Source organism: Gadus morhua, chromosome 16, assembly GCF_902167405.1.
Source record: "Gadus morhua chromosome 16, gadMor3.0, whole genome shotgun sequence".
Classification (NCBI taxonomy): Eukaryota; Metazoa; Chordata; class Actinopteri; order Gadiformes; family Gadidae; genus Gadus; species Gadus morhua.
Window position 1 is genome coordinate 21,050,000 of NC_044063.1, and position 15,622 is coordinate 21,065,621.

General features: G+C 40.8%; 1 long non-coding RNA gene across 1 annotated transcript; it reads right to left on the reverse strand.

Moving 5' to 3' along the window:
* Window positions 1–2,016: 2,016 nt before the first annotated feature.
* On the reverse strand, window positions 2,017–15,468 carry LOC115528940 (uncharacterized). The gene is made up of 5 exons (XR_003973408.1): window positions 15,010–15,468; window positions 14,426–14,575; window positions 4,517–4,561; window positions 4,163–4,271; window positions 2,017–3,693 (listed from the first exon to the last, which is right to left on the reverse strand). It is a non-coding gene; the product is annotated as an uncharacterized LOC115528940 (long non-coding RNA).
* Between the last annotated feature and the right edge of the window lie 154 nt (window positions 15,469–15,622).

A 15,622-nucleotide genomic window follows, 5' to 3' on the forward strand; every position in this document is an offset into this window, starting at 1 on the left:
TCTCACAGGACCCATTTTGAAATACCTTACAGACATTCCTAAGTATTTTCCACTGAAGACCAAAACAAACAGCAAATGGGTAAGGATGCACAAAAAAGACTGTCAAGTTAGACAAACGCTATTATCATTCCCTTCGTCAACAGCAAGAGATTAAAGAAGAAAATTACATCATAATGCTTTTGTTGACTAAAACAAAACACTAATTAGTTCAGGCTCTGATGTTGCTTGTCTGTCGGTTAGAGACTGGAGGAACAGCAAAAAACGAAAAATCCCCTAACCCCCAACTTCCTGTGAAATGACTCGGGAGTCATAATCGCACCCACAGTAAGGATGGCACTGCAGGCAAATCATTTTATTCATTTTATATTTTTAAAAAAATAACACTTTACTGCTTTCATAATGATTTGTATCTCATCATTTTTCATACTAAATCTGAAAACAGTTTTCTGGGCTATGTTTCTTGAAACAGAAATGGTCAGTTCCCTGCTGGTATCCAGATACATTTCCCGGAACTTTTTTCCACAAGTAAATACTGGGATGGGATAGAATCACTTTATGATTTTACATGGAATGTTTTACACAGTGAGAAGGAAGGAACCGTCGTTCTAGCTATTGATTTAATTGACCTGTCTCTAAGCTCCGCCCTTTGAACGCAGATGAGCCAATGACATTCCAGCCTCAACTTTACTCGGACATTGGCTCGGACAAATCTTTAAAAGGTCCATGGGACAACTCCATTGAAAACAGGGAGGGGGCATAATATAACAATTTCATGTTATAAAAAAGAATAAACATGATCTGTGTAAAAAAGAATAAACATGATCAAACTAAGTGCTTGATGTACATGTAATTACATGTCATTATCCTGAGAGGCTGCAGAATGGGGAATATTTCATCCCCTTTCCCAAGCCACAACGGGACAAGAAAAGTTGTGTGCAATGCAGATCAGACTGTGCAGCAGGCCCGAATGCCAACTGAATTTAAGCTTGTTACCTTCTCTTCGATTTAAAAGTTTTGAATATACCCCTCCATAGAGTAATGTAGTCCCTTTCAATTGATCCTGGAAAAAATTAAATCCTTTTTCACCCAAACATCCTTTGATTGACTGTCAGCTGACATTTTTCCATATGTATCTGTTATCTATTCTGGTTTGTGTGTCCGAGTTCGTCATGGTAACGACGGGGGGCGAGACAGGCCTTGATTACAGCTACAGTTTATGACATGTAGATTGCAAAAAGCAGTGGACCAATGACCAACCCTTTGGGGATACCAAAGCTTAGGTTGCAATGTTTTGATTCTGATCCTTCACAGAGAACAAATTGTGTTCAATCTGTGAGATAACATGTATAATAATTTAAACCAGCGAAGAGCAGAACTTTTGATCCCAACATAGTGTTCTAGACAATGAAGAAGAATGATGTGGTCAATTGTGTTTTCGGCAGCATTGAGGTAAAGCAACACTAGTAGGGAGCTTGCATTGCTATCCACCGTCAGTATGAGATCATTTACCACTCTTGTCGCAGCAGTTTCAGTGGGATAGCAGGTCCTGAACCCAGATTGAAATGGTTAGAATAAGTTGTTTGTCAGCAGATGATTGATGGTTTGGGTTGCTACATTTCTTTACAGTATTTCAGAAAGGAAAGGAAGGTTTGATATAGGCTGATTATTGCTGAATTATTCAGGGTCTAGGCAAGGGTTCTTAAAGGTTGGGTATGGAATTCTCTTTTTTGGCCATTTTTGCAAAATTACTTGAAATCCTTATCAAAACCCACTTACAGCCACCGGGTTAGAAGGACTGACATGAAAATTAAATAAGTCAATCATCTGTGGAACGGGCAGGGCTCGAAAAACTCCAGCCAATGATTTCCAGACCCACCGAGTGGCATTGGACAGTAAGTACGTCAATCAAACGGTCGTACTGCACTCCCCCTCCCCCGCTCCCCACGCGTGACCCCTTCGTGCACGTAGTCAAAGCTCGTGACCCAGAGCAAGCTTCTGTTTGTTGTTATCCTGCGGTAGCTACTGGAGCTTGCTAACCAGCTAATGGCTCGCTCTCATGCATCTGTGTTCGCGCTCGTGCATGATTGCGCGTCCATGTACTTGGAATGGGTGGTGTCGGAGTCAGCGTTGAAGGAGAGGGGGTAGGACCATTTGAGTTGTGTATTTTCAAAATCTGTTGGCGTTTTCGCAAATCCCATACCCAACCTTTAAGTTGTCAGTCTTAAAGCTAGAGGGCACAGGTCCAGTAGACAAGTAAAGGTTCGTGTTGGTGATCGTAGCCGGTCCCAGTTTGTTTTGAGTACCTTGAAAAACCTTTGAGAGTCCGTTTTTGCATCCGACTCTTTAGTTTACAGTGTCAAAAATAAGACATTTTATCTTACATCGCTGTCATGGCATGCAAGATAAAATACATAAACTTTGGTTGAGCACCATTTGCGTTTAGTATTCTGCAGCTTCGCTTCATTGTGCGAGTGTTTTCATTAAACTAGGGTGCTGTTTTTTTCCTCGACTGTTTTTAATTACAAAAGGACAAAGAGGAGTCGATGGCTGTAGATAAAGCAATGCTAAAATCACTGAGACTGTCCACAGAGCCCAAAGTTACAAAATGGATCAAGTGCATCCTATCTGGCATAGCTGTAGTGGTTGCAGGGGTGATATGATGATGGTCATCACAGGTGCGGGCTACACTACCTGGAAAGTGAGCAGAAAGTGGTCAGATAAATATGAGGTATAGGGTGAGACTCAACCTGGTCTGAAATGTCAACTTCGTGGGTCAAGACAAGGTCCAGCGTGTTTCCACCGATATCTGTAGCATTCTGGACGAGCTGTGTGAGGCCTAATGGATCTGTAATAGACAGAAAACTGTGAATGTTTAGAGACTAGCTTTGTTTCCATCTAAAAGGTGATGCAAATCTTTAGAAAGTTCGCAAAAAAGTAATTCGAATTAGGTGTGTTTACCCCTGACTGGTAGAGGGCCAGTAACTATGTTGCTTTTTGTGTGACTTTGGATTTTCTTATCCTAGTATCGTTGGTCCCAACATGAATTACAATGTTGCTAAAACTAGTGTGTTGGGTTTTTCTAATCCCAACTCTGTGTTTGGTCTGACCACATGCCAGCACCCTAAGGCCCCGTTTACACGAGGACGCTAGCAGGGGAAAAAATACCAAATATTTTATCGGAAGTGCCTTTCGTTTAGACGGTGACAGCGTTTTTGGGGCTTAAAAACGCAAAAATCTGAAACCACCCTCCAGAGTGGAATACTTGAATACGCTCCGCCGTAGCGTTTCCGTCTACACTGCCAAGACACAAAATGGCTGCAGACATCCATCCACACGCTCGTCCAGACATCCACCCACACGCACTTCCGCTGCAGACATCCACGCACAGAAACATCCACCAGCACACCGGAAATCGGAAAATAAAAAATAAAAATCGGAAAATAAAACATGGCGTTGACTCGAAGATCCTCCTCAGCTGCCATGTTAAGGAAGGCCTCCATGCCTTCCTGAAAATCAAAAGGTGAAGAGCAGGGGATACTTTTCTTCATCATTTGAAAAACGTATCCTTTCCAGGAGCTCCTGCTGTTCTGTTGCGTCCATATTCTGAAACGAGGGCTCGACCACCTTCCCCCTGAGCAAACCTGCATTCTGACGCAGCCAGGCAACTCCAGCCACGATGTTGTCAAGTGGCCCCTGTTTAATGGAAAATGAAATACCACCAAGTTGGAATCATTTTATATTCAATTATATTATTTTTGCAACCAGTTAGTTACTTAAACCAGGACTTGGAACTGTAAGGTTCTACACCCAGCCCATCCAGATAATAACACATCAAATTAGACAACAACACCACTGTGGTGGGACACATACTGTAACTGGAGGGGGTAAGTCTGTCTACAGAGAGGAGGACCTGAAACTGTTGAACACTGAGTGAGTTGAACACCAGAATAATTTTGTCCTCTTTAAAAACTTAAAATAATGAAAGACCATCACACCTAGGAGGATGGCACATTCTTTACAAAAGATTATTATCATGACTGTTATCACAACGGTGGAAGAATCATGGAAATTAAAGATTGTTGTAGGAGTAAATGAACAAAAAATGAACAAACAAATACAACTTAACATTAACAGCATTAAAAAAATATAAATAAAAACGTACCTCATGAATGTCATCTCGCCTTCTCTTCTTCAGTTTAAAAACTGGTGGCACCTCACCCCGAAGAAGAGCCTTAGATGCGTCGGTCCAGTGGGCAAAGAGTTTGCCATGGCTCAAATATTAAGAATTAAAGGAAGAAAGCGAAATTAATACACTACAAATACAATAGAGACACTCATGTGTAACCATTTCTTAGTCAAACAAAGGTGAATATAATTTGGCCTTACCTTCCAAGGTCAAATTTTTCGATCAGCATGATACACCACCATTTTCTCAATGCCGGTATATCAGTCTAAAAAAATCAGCCTTAATATAGAATAACTTTTTAGATAGCTTTGAATAAGCAAGGGAACTTACAACAGTGAAGTCAAAGGGTGCATCCATCACTTTGTAAAGGGCATACTGTAAATAAAACAATAATTTTATGTTAATATTTTTTAAGCACAAAGACTAAATAAATCCGACCAATAGCCGCCTGAAATGCATACCCAATCGAAATCCACACATTTTTGCGTCACCGTATGCACGCAGATTTCCTTCCGAAAACGCTTGCCTAAACGCGGAATAAAAAGTGAATACGCGACGCCACTTTTGCGTCTTCTGTTCGGACCGTCATCATGTAAACGTAGCCTAAGATTAGTTTCCATGTCATTTGATAATAGCCTACTATAGGCCTTCTTGAATACATGCAACAACACACATAAAACTCCTACACAACAAAAATGATCACAAATGGGCTAGAGCCATGGATGTAACTGCCCAACACCTTCCTAGAACTCCATGAGCCATGGCTGTGCAACATGGCGGCCTCCATCGAAGAGGACCCGCTCCCAACGAAGATATAAAGGCCTCAAACCAAGATAATGAAACACAAGGATTCCTATTTTCATGGGATTGTCAACTAATTAAAAAAATACTTCTGTTATATTCCATTTCTGCCGAGTCTGTTGTAAATTCTGCACATTGAACCTTTAAGAAGTTGCATTTATTAAGGATACTGATTAAGCATTGATGCGACACAACTGTCTTTTATTGACCTGGGGTCTCATTTATAAAACTGTGAGTGGGATCGCTACTAAAAGTGTACGTACGCCCAAAAGCCAAGTTTTGCGTGCGCCAAAAAATATTCTGATTTATAAAACCCTGCGTACGCACACCGTACGCAATCTTTTTTTTATAAATCACAGACTGCCTACAAGTGTGCGCAGCTGAATCAGCTTCACGTTCCGCCCTGTACACGAACCTTTTTATAAATGGTCAATGCAAATGACCTCATGAATTCGATCTGCATATAAAACAGACTCCGATGCAAGTATTATGTCTTGTCGGAAACAATGGCAGAAGTACTGAGAAAAGCAAAAAAGCGAAATTTCACGGAGGTTGAAGTGGAGACACTTGTGGGTGAGATGGAGGCCCGAAAAGTAGTTTTGTTCGGCGGTCACGGGATTGGGATCGCCAACAAACAAAAAGCAGAGTGAGTGGCAACATGTTGCTGCAGCAGTGAATTCTGTCAGTAGCAAGGAGCGCACACAGTCCCAGAATTAAAAAAGAAGTGGTCTGACATAAAGTTACATATTTTTATGTAGCCTACCAATAAATCGTTATGGTCCCTAAAGACCCTCTCCCTCCGAATCCTGTCATTTGCATGGTCCACCAGAAGTGCCATATAGTGCAGCATTACCACGGCGCTCACCTCTGCATTTATAGGGTTACGGTAATAAGACTGACCGAGAACACCTTGGATAATCAGTTTGTAATCACCCACGTAACATGTTCTTGAACATAACCCCTTTTTAATGCCTGATTTGTCATGAAAAGCATCAAGAGTAACGGACAACGATTGTGATGAGGAGTGTGGCTTGGTTTTCCACACTTGAGTTTTAATTGACATTTGATTATATGTTTACAGTGTCACATAAAAATATTATGTTATTGTCATATTTTGGACAGATGTCTATTCTAAGGAGATGTTTCTGGAGTTATAACTGAGAAATTACGCAGTTGACTTAAATTATTCTGATTACATAGATTTAACGCATGACACGGGTTGATATTAAATTTATGAAGGGCGATGATAAAACATAATCGTTCTTCTCACTCTACAATTCTTCGGTCTGACTTAAGTTCACCACCACACCATCTGTGTCGCAAATTCTCATTTTCCTCCAAACCATGCGTACGCATGTGTCAGAGTTTGCTTAGGGCTGCGCACATTTTCCCGTCAAGTTGGCTTTTCATAGATCACATCCTTGGCGTGGAAAGTCACGTCCGCCAATTTCAGCCCCGTTTTGTGCGTACGCAACGGTTATAATGAGACCCCTGTCCTTTTGCATCGGTGTCATCAACCTCACATGAAATAAATCTTAGGCAGGGTCAGGGGTTTGGTTTTATTTTAAATCATTTCCATTTCCAATGCCCATATTGTTAAGTGGGCTACTACACTGTTCAGGCAACAGTCCGACCCCTAACATAAAAAAACATTTGACTACTTTAATGCATGCAGCGCTCAACCATTGTTCTTCATAAGTTTCTTTCTTTCTTACTCTCTACAAACGTTGGGACCTATCTCCTCAATTTTTCACCTATAGACTACTAGAGAATATCTTGGAATCACTCGCTTCTTTTCAGATTTTTAAAATATTTTACACTTTAAGATATTCTACTTTTAAAATATTATCTTTTTTTTAACATGGGAGTCAATGGGAGGACAATGCAGAGCCGTCCTCTGCAGGCCTACTTCAAGCTGTTTAAGACGTAAGTCACGTAACCAGGGGCGATTCTAGGTTCTGACACACGGGTATACAAAGTATATAAAGTCCTGTCCAAGATTTTTTTATTCCACAACCTTTATTTTCTTAGTTACTATGCTGTTGTATGTCTAAGCCAATAGCAGGCAGTGTCAGCTAAATAATGCAGTTCTGAACCAATAAAGTGATGAAAGGAAAAAATACTTTTTGGATGAAGGAATAATCGATGTATATGAACTGTAATAACAAATTTGAGGTATATTTAATTTCCTTTGTGTAAGTTTCCCTTAAAAATGACCATATTTTCATATTTTATTCACACAGTTACTGAAACACATTGGTACAACATGTACTAGATTAATAATATGAAAAACATACCACTATTTCGGGAGCACTAAACTATGTTGTCTCACTTTCAGGGACCAATACCTTTTTATAAAACTTCTGATGCAAAAAAATCCAGTTCTGATGCAAAAAAAAAGGGTGCTAATTTTCAGTAAAAAAAAACACTGGCATTATTTTATCAGATGCGGGCGTTTTCATTGCCCTAACAACGTGAGCTAATCAACAAGTACCACATGTTCTAGACCAGTGGTTCTGAATTATTTTCTGTAATTCCCACCACCCTTTTCGCGCACTGCCTGAATTGAAATAGCTACTATTGATAACCTGCTAATATTTATTTATTTAGATAAATAAAATTAGCGGAGATAACATCTGCAACAAATTAAAACAATTTCCAAGTTCAGTTTATTAACTCAATTTGTAACATTTAAACAAGACTGCTAAGTCTGTGTGAATCTCAAAACAGAGAAACAAGAGCAAATGATTAACTGGGGTTTGCATTTAATGAAAAATATTTTTAAACAGTAAACATTGGTCACTTGTCAGCTTCATCAGCTTATTCCCTTTCAAGCATGAATAAAGACACCAAGTCCCTCTGTCATGACTTTGTAAGATCATAATTCTTGTAAAACTTCTGACCCTTGGTATTATGTTTATTTAAAATAAAATAAGTAACTTAATAAAATAAATAAATAAATAAGACACTAAGTCCCGTCTGCCGCTCGCGCCTGACACCTTTTATCAGTAGTATCTAGTCTCATAGCATTAGAACATGTTGTACTTGTTGATTAGCTCACGTTGTTATGGCAATGAATATGCCCTCAGCTGATAAAGTAATGCCAGCATTTTTTTTTTACTGAAAATTAGCACCCATGTCAACTTTTTCTGCTCCTTGCTCTCACACACACACACACACACACACACACACACACACACACACACACACACACACACACACACACACACACACACACACACACACACACACACACACACACACACACACACACACACACAGGGAAATACATTTGACCTTTTACATTTCTGCATTTTTAGCAATGCTTTGCCTTTTTCATTCAGCTGTCACTTTATTTGATTCCAACCATTTACTTTTTCTTAAATGGTGAGCATGTTAACATTGTTTACTCCATTTAGACTTTTGAACTTTTGCTCAAATCCCTTCACTTGATTTAAGCCATGTGGCTTTATTAAAAAATATTTTCAACCTCACTTTGTCCTACAGCACTCACCGCATTTTCTGCAGGAAATGCATTTTCTAGTTCCACACAATATGCACTAGGCCCTACTTAACAATATCACTGGAGGGCAGCAAAGCTTCTATAAGAACAAGAGCAATTGCTCCGTCGTTGCATTCCCCCAAACGTGCGTGTGTTTTCAGAGTTTGACTTGGCAACGTGACGACGTATCAAGGTGGATGTTCAGGATAACCTTAGAAAACACAATTACCTTAAACGAAAGCCTAGCATGCAGTGTCCAAAAGAGATACTTTCACAACCTGCGATTCCTCTTGTTATCTGACCTCCGGGCCGCCCTCAGTATGTGAGAAACTTGAGGTTGTTTGTATTTTTTTTGTAGTTTAAAGGTCCCATGGCTACTACTTTATGAATGCTTTTATATAGCTTTTAGTGGTCCCCTAATACAGTACTCAAAGACTTTCAAGAAATTCAGCCTTGGTGCAGAATTACAGTCAATACGAGCCAGTCCCACGGACGATATTATGAATCCCAAACGACTGCGTCGGGTTCTCCGACGTCTCTGGTTCTTTGGATTGACTCCCTGAAGTACATGAACCACGACATAGAGGAGAAAGTTATTTCTCCTCCATGCGGGCGGCAGGGCTCCGGCGGGAGACAATCGCGGGCAACAATCCCTTTCTCCTCGCGGTTCATGTACTTCAGGGAGTCAAAGCCAAAGTTCCTTTCCCCCATTTCCTTCTCAACCATGGCTGAGATAACGCCCACTACAAGTCTCGTTGTGGAGAGACGTCAGAGAACCCGACATGTTAGGTGCCATAACATCAACAGCAGAAAGGTTATCCAAATAACAAAGAAAAAAATACAAACACTTGCACTACAGTGTGTGTATTCACACACACACACAGGGGAGGTAATTTGGCCCCTTATGACGACATATGGGGCCAAATTCAAAATCGGAGCGTCGGAGCTTTCATTGTTCAAAGGCGGAGTGGATACCTAGCGCTCGTTTTACACCTAACGCCATTTCTAGCTACTGGGGGATGAAAGGCAGGCTAGGGGAACTCATATTAATGTGAGAAAACCTCATAAAGTGAAGTTTATGTGAAGGCCTTTAATTGTTTTGTGTTTTGTTTGAGTGGGGGGGATGAGGTGAATGAATTGGATGACTTTTACTAGTTCTTACGAGTTGTTTTGATAGCAGAAATAAATGGAGAAATTCATGAGGAAGAATTCTTTTTTATTAAGGAGTGAAGAAGTGTTTGGTTTTTTGTCAATATATATGTTTTGATGTGTAGATTTTGAAGATAAGTACGTATGCATGTAATATATATAGACAACGATTTTAATGCATTTCCTTTTCCATACAGATGTGTCAATAGAGAAAGGTTGCTATGCTTCCTTTTTCCAAAAATGACTTTAAAAGAATCTTGCTTCATTTGGAATGTATCGATGTAAAGCCAAAATCCGCTACCTCTTATATTCAGCAACATGAACTGTTACGTATTAAAAGTGGTGAGTAGGTGGAATATATATATATATATATATATATACATACACACATACACACACACACAATACAGGCACACCTGGAGAAGCACTACAACCTCAACAAAGAAGCCCTCATGGGGCGTTTGAAGCGTGGCCTGCGAAACATGTGTGTTATTTTTAAATTTTCCCTCGTATTACATCAATGTTGCATGTTCTTAAATTTAAAATGTAGTAGGAAAGAGTTCCATTTAACCTGTTGATTTAATTAGGTGGACACATGATTGTTTTGCATCACAGAGACAGTGTTTAGGTAAGATTATGGATATAATAGGATGGTTGGGAATGCTCTTGCCCATGCAAAGCGGTCAATCTCCTCCCTGGGGTTTTGTGCCGCAGCATTTGTCGGAAACCAGGGACTTGCCATGCAGTTCTGGAATCAATGGTTGACTCAGCTTTCAGGGTTTGGACCTGTCCCTGCTGACATCAGGAGCTGGTCACCCGTTCGTGGGTAAGACTTCTACTTCAAATAGTGAAAAACAAAAGTTTTCCTTTGACCTTTTGTAAGAGGTACTGGTGTGATCCCTTTACTTTCTATGTGTGTGAGGTGGAATAAAATAACATGTTTTTTATCTTTTTGATTGACCCAGGGGCACCCAGAGCAGGAGTGAGTGACCCTAATGAGATTTCCTGAATGTGTGTGTGACGATGGCTGGTTCAACCTGTGTGCATTGATTAGTCAATTCACAACACTTGTGAAGCCCAATCTAGCACCAGGGTCCAATCAGTCTGACCTGGGCCAGGTGAGTGCTTAGACCAGCCATAATCCACACATATTCCACAATTGTATTGTCTTGTTCTTGCAGGATTAAATTGGTACTAAGGCCCCGTTTACACGAAGGGAAAACACAGATATTTCCACGTGGTTTGGCCTCTCATTTACACGAAAACGCAGTTTTTATCACAGAAAACGATCATTTCTAAAAACTCCGGCCAAAGTTGAGATTTCTGAAAAACGCCGGTTATGTGTTGTCGTGTCAACGGGGAGAAACAGGGTTTTTGGTTCTGAAGCGTCACATTATGCGCCAGGAAATGCTTAACGTCATATGAGCGCCCTATGTTTACAGTTTGTTTGTTACAGGAAGACGCTTGTGTTATGTGGGAAATATTTGTTTCTATAAATACCCTGCTACGTATAAACGTGGCCTGTTTACATGAGGACGCTTGCGGGTAAAAACGACCAAATATTTTATCTGAAGTGTCTTTCGTTTATAGATGGCTTTCCACCCCTCCAGGGTGGAAAGCTTGAATACGTTCCGCCGTAGCGTTTCCGTTTACACTGCGAAGACGCAAAACTCTGCTCAGATCTGCTCATGTCGCATACGCGTTTACGTCACATACAGCACCAGTAGGGGGAAATAAACAAACATGTTGGATTATTTCCAAGCTGCTCTGGCAACTCTAATAAACTTACAGAAGTCTTTCCACGAAATGTACAGGATATGCACAGTACAGATAGTATTACTGAACAGTGAAGGATCTGTAATTATGTTTTGGTTTTGACGGCGCAGATAAGAGAAGGAAGATTGTACGCATGCGCTTAGACATGGTGGTGTTGTGTGATGGTGTATCACAGCACCACCTAGCCGCCTCAGCCTGACAGGCATACCCAAACGAAATCCACACACTTTTGCGTCACTCATCTAAACAGGGAATAAAAAGTGAAGGCGCGACGCCACCTTTGCGTCTTCTGTTCAGACCGTCATCATGTAAACGTAGCCTCAGAGTGAATCCAAAATGGCATCCATCGTGTTTCCGCATGTTGAATAGGTCCATGCAGAAGCTTCCAAAAGCACTTCTCCAAATACGACCTTGAGTACTCAATTCAACCCCTGGCTGTCGGGGACCCTGGTTCCCAAACGCATGCAGAACATGTACCCCTGGAACTGTCTTTTAATGCAGTGTCTGTGCCGTGTGCGGGGATGGCACGTCGGTGAGACCAAACATTTTGGATTTGTTTGTTCCACCATCTGTGTGCTGGACTGTGAACGGTTCTCCTGTCCTGTGAGGGGTAGGCCCACACCTCTTAGCCATTTAGTTTTCCCGTGGGTGCAGGATGTGTGGTGCCTTCACGTGCTATGGAAATTATGGTAAATACCATATACGCGTCGGCTCCCGTCGTAATACCCCCTCCCGTCGTAATTTCCACGGGAGAGCTCGTAGAATATTCTGATAACGAGCTGCCGAGATTAGATAACCTTTGACCTTTTCAACATGGCGGAGAGCAAAAAAAAAAAATATTGTAGCGCCGGGGTTATGTTTGTTGTGTTGTTATCCGACTGCTATTGGTTGATGTGTTCCCATCATGCTTTGCGGTGCGGGAGTTAGGGGAGGAGTTAAAAAGACAGTTGAGCTTAGTTGTGGTTACGGTGACTCAGGGGATTCAATAAAGTCACTGAAAGAATATAGCATGCCTCTGCTTTTGATATTCGCCACAATACTATTCATGATCTATAAAATATTATAAATCCTCTTCTTGCTGTAGCAGATGACTAAGGCAGTCTCAAATTGTTTTACCCAAGTAACAGGTAAGGATCTGTGAGTCCGCCATGTTTCATTTCAATATGACAACAAAACCACTTGAACACAACGCACTCATAATTTCCAGTTCACAAATGTAATGGATCATCTTTTCCAGAAGCTAAGGCAGCAGTGGACGCAGCCGTGCACATCACCAACACCAGTCGCACACGCACACTCTTCTTCATCCATGACATCCATGCCAGCATTGAACATCACTTCCACAAAGCCAATTCAATGTATTTTTTTTGTCATATAGTCATAAAAGGTTATCATAGCCAATATCAGCTGTAAAATACAATTCAACACAATACCATATAGATTACTATGATGCTGGCCTGGTGGGCCTTTAAATGTCCCTGTTTAAATATTGTTAAAACAAAAAGCTTGAAGAACATGTGGCCATACTTCAACCGTAAGAATGAAACATTTTATAATTTAGTGTGTCTTCAGTTGTAGATGAGGATTAGTTTGATTAGCTTAGAACATCTGACAACTTCAAAGATTGTTTGTTTGCTTGATGACTCAACACAGCAATAAATCTATTTATAAAGCTATATATATATATATACATATATATGCTGCCCCATTTGAAAGGAACATGCACTTGTGGGATGAGCAGCAGAGCTGATGTGTAGGTCGGATAGATCAGGGACTCAGGGTGTCTTGAGTTTTTCAAACCCTATGTGGTTGTACCAATATATATATATATAATATATATATATATTGGTATTATATCATATTCAGGGACATATTCAAATAAAGTAGCCTAGTCCTTCTAGATAGTCCTTCTGGCAAGAGAATAAAGTTTAAAAACATAACCAGACTGTTTACCACCTCAAGTGAATTAACCGGTAACCCTTCCTTTTACAGTCCCCTAATTACTAGGTATTTACCCGGTACATACATGGTAAATCATAGTGTATTACTGGGTAATTACCACTGGTAATAAGAAGGTAAATACAGAGGTAGTTACCCGGCAAATACATGGTAAATCATAGTGTATTACTGGGTAATTACCACTGGTAATAAGAAGGTAAATACAGAGGAATTTTCCAGTAAATTATAGTGTATTACTGTGTAATTACCACTGGTAATAAGACGGTAAATACAGAGGAATTACAGCTGAAGTACTAAGTAAAACCTCCACTATTACCCATCAACTCAACTAAGTAGCGTGTAGTTGTAACTGTTTTGGGTTAGTAATAACTCCGATATTGTGTACTTCCTAGGAAATTGGGCAACCAATTCTTAGAAACACTTATTATCCAAGGTTTATGTTCTTAACAGCCGAAGTTTAATGATGTACTATCTATTAGCATAGTACTTTCTAATAAAATACTTTTTCGTAGTTATTATTCGTAGCTACACCCATTTAGAAAGGGTTTATTCGATTTACCACTATGGAATTACTTACCTGGTAACAACCTCTGCAGGAACAGTTTTCCTCTAGTGTTATGGTACATCTTCTTAAATACTGGGTACAAAGCCGTTTGTTTCCATGGTATTACCATGTACAGGCAGGTCTAACATTATTATATATTTTTTTATTGTTAATGGCTGACCAAGAGGTAAAACCCTCATGGACAGCAGCAAGCAATCCCAACGGATGTCATTACATATCAACGGACACCAATCCAAAGCTGCATAAACCTGCGTTTCAGCAGAGATGTTGCAGTTCTTGAGGCTTAAGTTAACTGCTGGTTTGTCAACACCATAACTCACTTTGGAATTTAAGAAATGTGGAACGGCACAAGAGATTACATCCTATTAGACCACATCCAACTCCAAGAGGAAGAGGCATGAGCAGTACTATAGACGGTAGCCTGCAGCTGTGGCCTGTGTGTAGCGTTGCATCACATATGTCAGTCATCATAGTCCTTGATACACACCCTCTGGAGGGAGCCCCAGCATGCAGTAGGGGAGTCCTCGGACCACCACCTCTTGGAGTATAATGGCGAAGCTGTACACGTCCCCCTTGAAGGTCCCTCTGCGTGAGCTTTCGGGGTCCCTGAGGAACTCTGGGGCTGTCCAGAATAACTCTGAGAGAGAGGGGGCAGGGAGGGCGGCCATCTTGTTTGGTATGTATCAAAGAGGGTAGCAAATCCATTTCGGACGTGAGCATTTCATTGTGTGAACCACGTCATTGATTTTTTTTATTTATAGACATTGTATTGTAGTAATAAACCAATAATAATAGTTATACATATTTTGGGTAGGCCTAATGTCATTTTCCAATGAAAATAGAAATAAGGCTAAACTGAAATTAACTGGATAGTATTGGAATCTTTCAGTCACTTAAAAATATAGATATTGTCAAATGTATTGACAACACTGTATTATTATATCCAAAAATCGACTGAGAAAAGTTCAAGCAACATGCATCCTATTTATTTATTTCTCACCATAATGTACAACTGGAGAAAGAGAAGAATAATTAATCTGCTATGAAAGCGATATATATTACAAAGACTACCTTCAGGTGTCCATTGTTCTTTGGGACTCTTCTGGGACTCCAGCAGTTCATTAAAGCCGTAGTCGGTAATCTTCAGAACAAAGCGTCCGTCCACCACACAGTTCCGAGACTTCAGTCTGCCATGGGGGAAGTCTTTGTGGTGCAGGTACTTCATACCCTGGAGACGAGCAACACCTCGTGTGTGCCTGGGCGTCAAGGTCCCATTGTGTATTCCCTCAGAGACAGAGGCGCATTCACATTAGCCCCCCTCTCTCCCTCTCCCCCCACCTCTTCTCTCCCTCTGTATCTTCTCTCAATGTGGCAGGGCCAATTCTGAGTACCTCTGAAACTCAGACGACCCTATGCCAAAAACAGCCTGAAAAGGGGGGCTGACTAAACAATGTGTTTTTCCAGGGATTGCGCAATGGTAATACGTGTTAGCCTACCGCAGTGTCCCCACAGAGGGATGGCCTTGTTGTAAGGGAGACATTTACAGCTCAAATTCAACTTGGGCTGAGAGGGAGGGGCAGGGGGAGGGCAGATGTTTGGGGCGGGGGGGGGGACGTGCCAAAACTGTACTTTGGCTCAATTCAGTCAGACGGTAAAATCTCTGTTTGTGTGTCGTTAATATTTG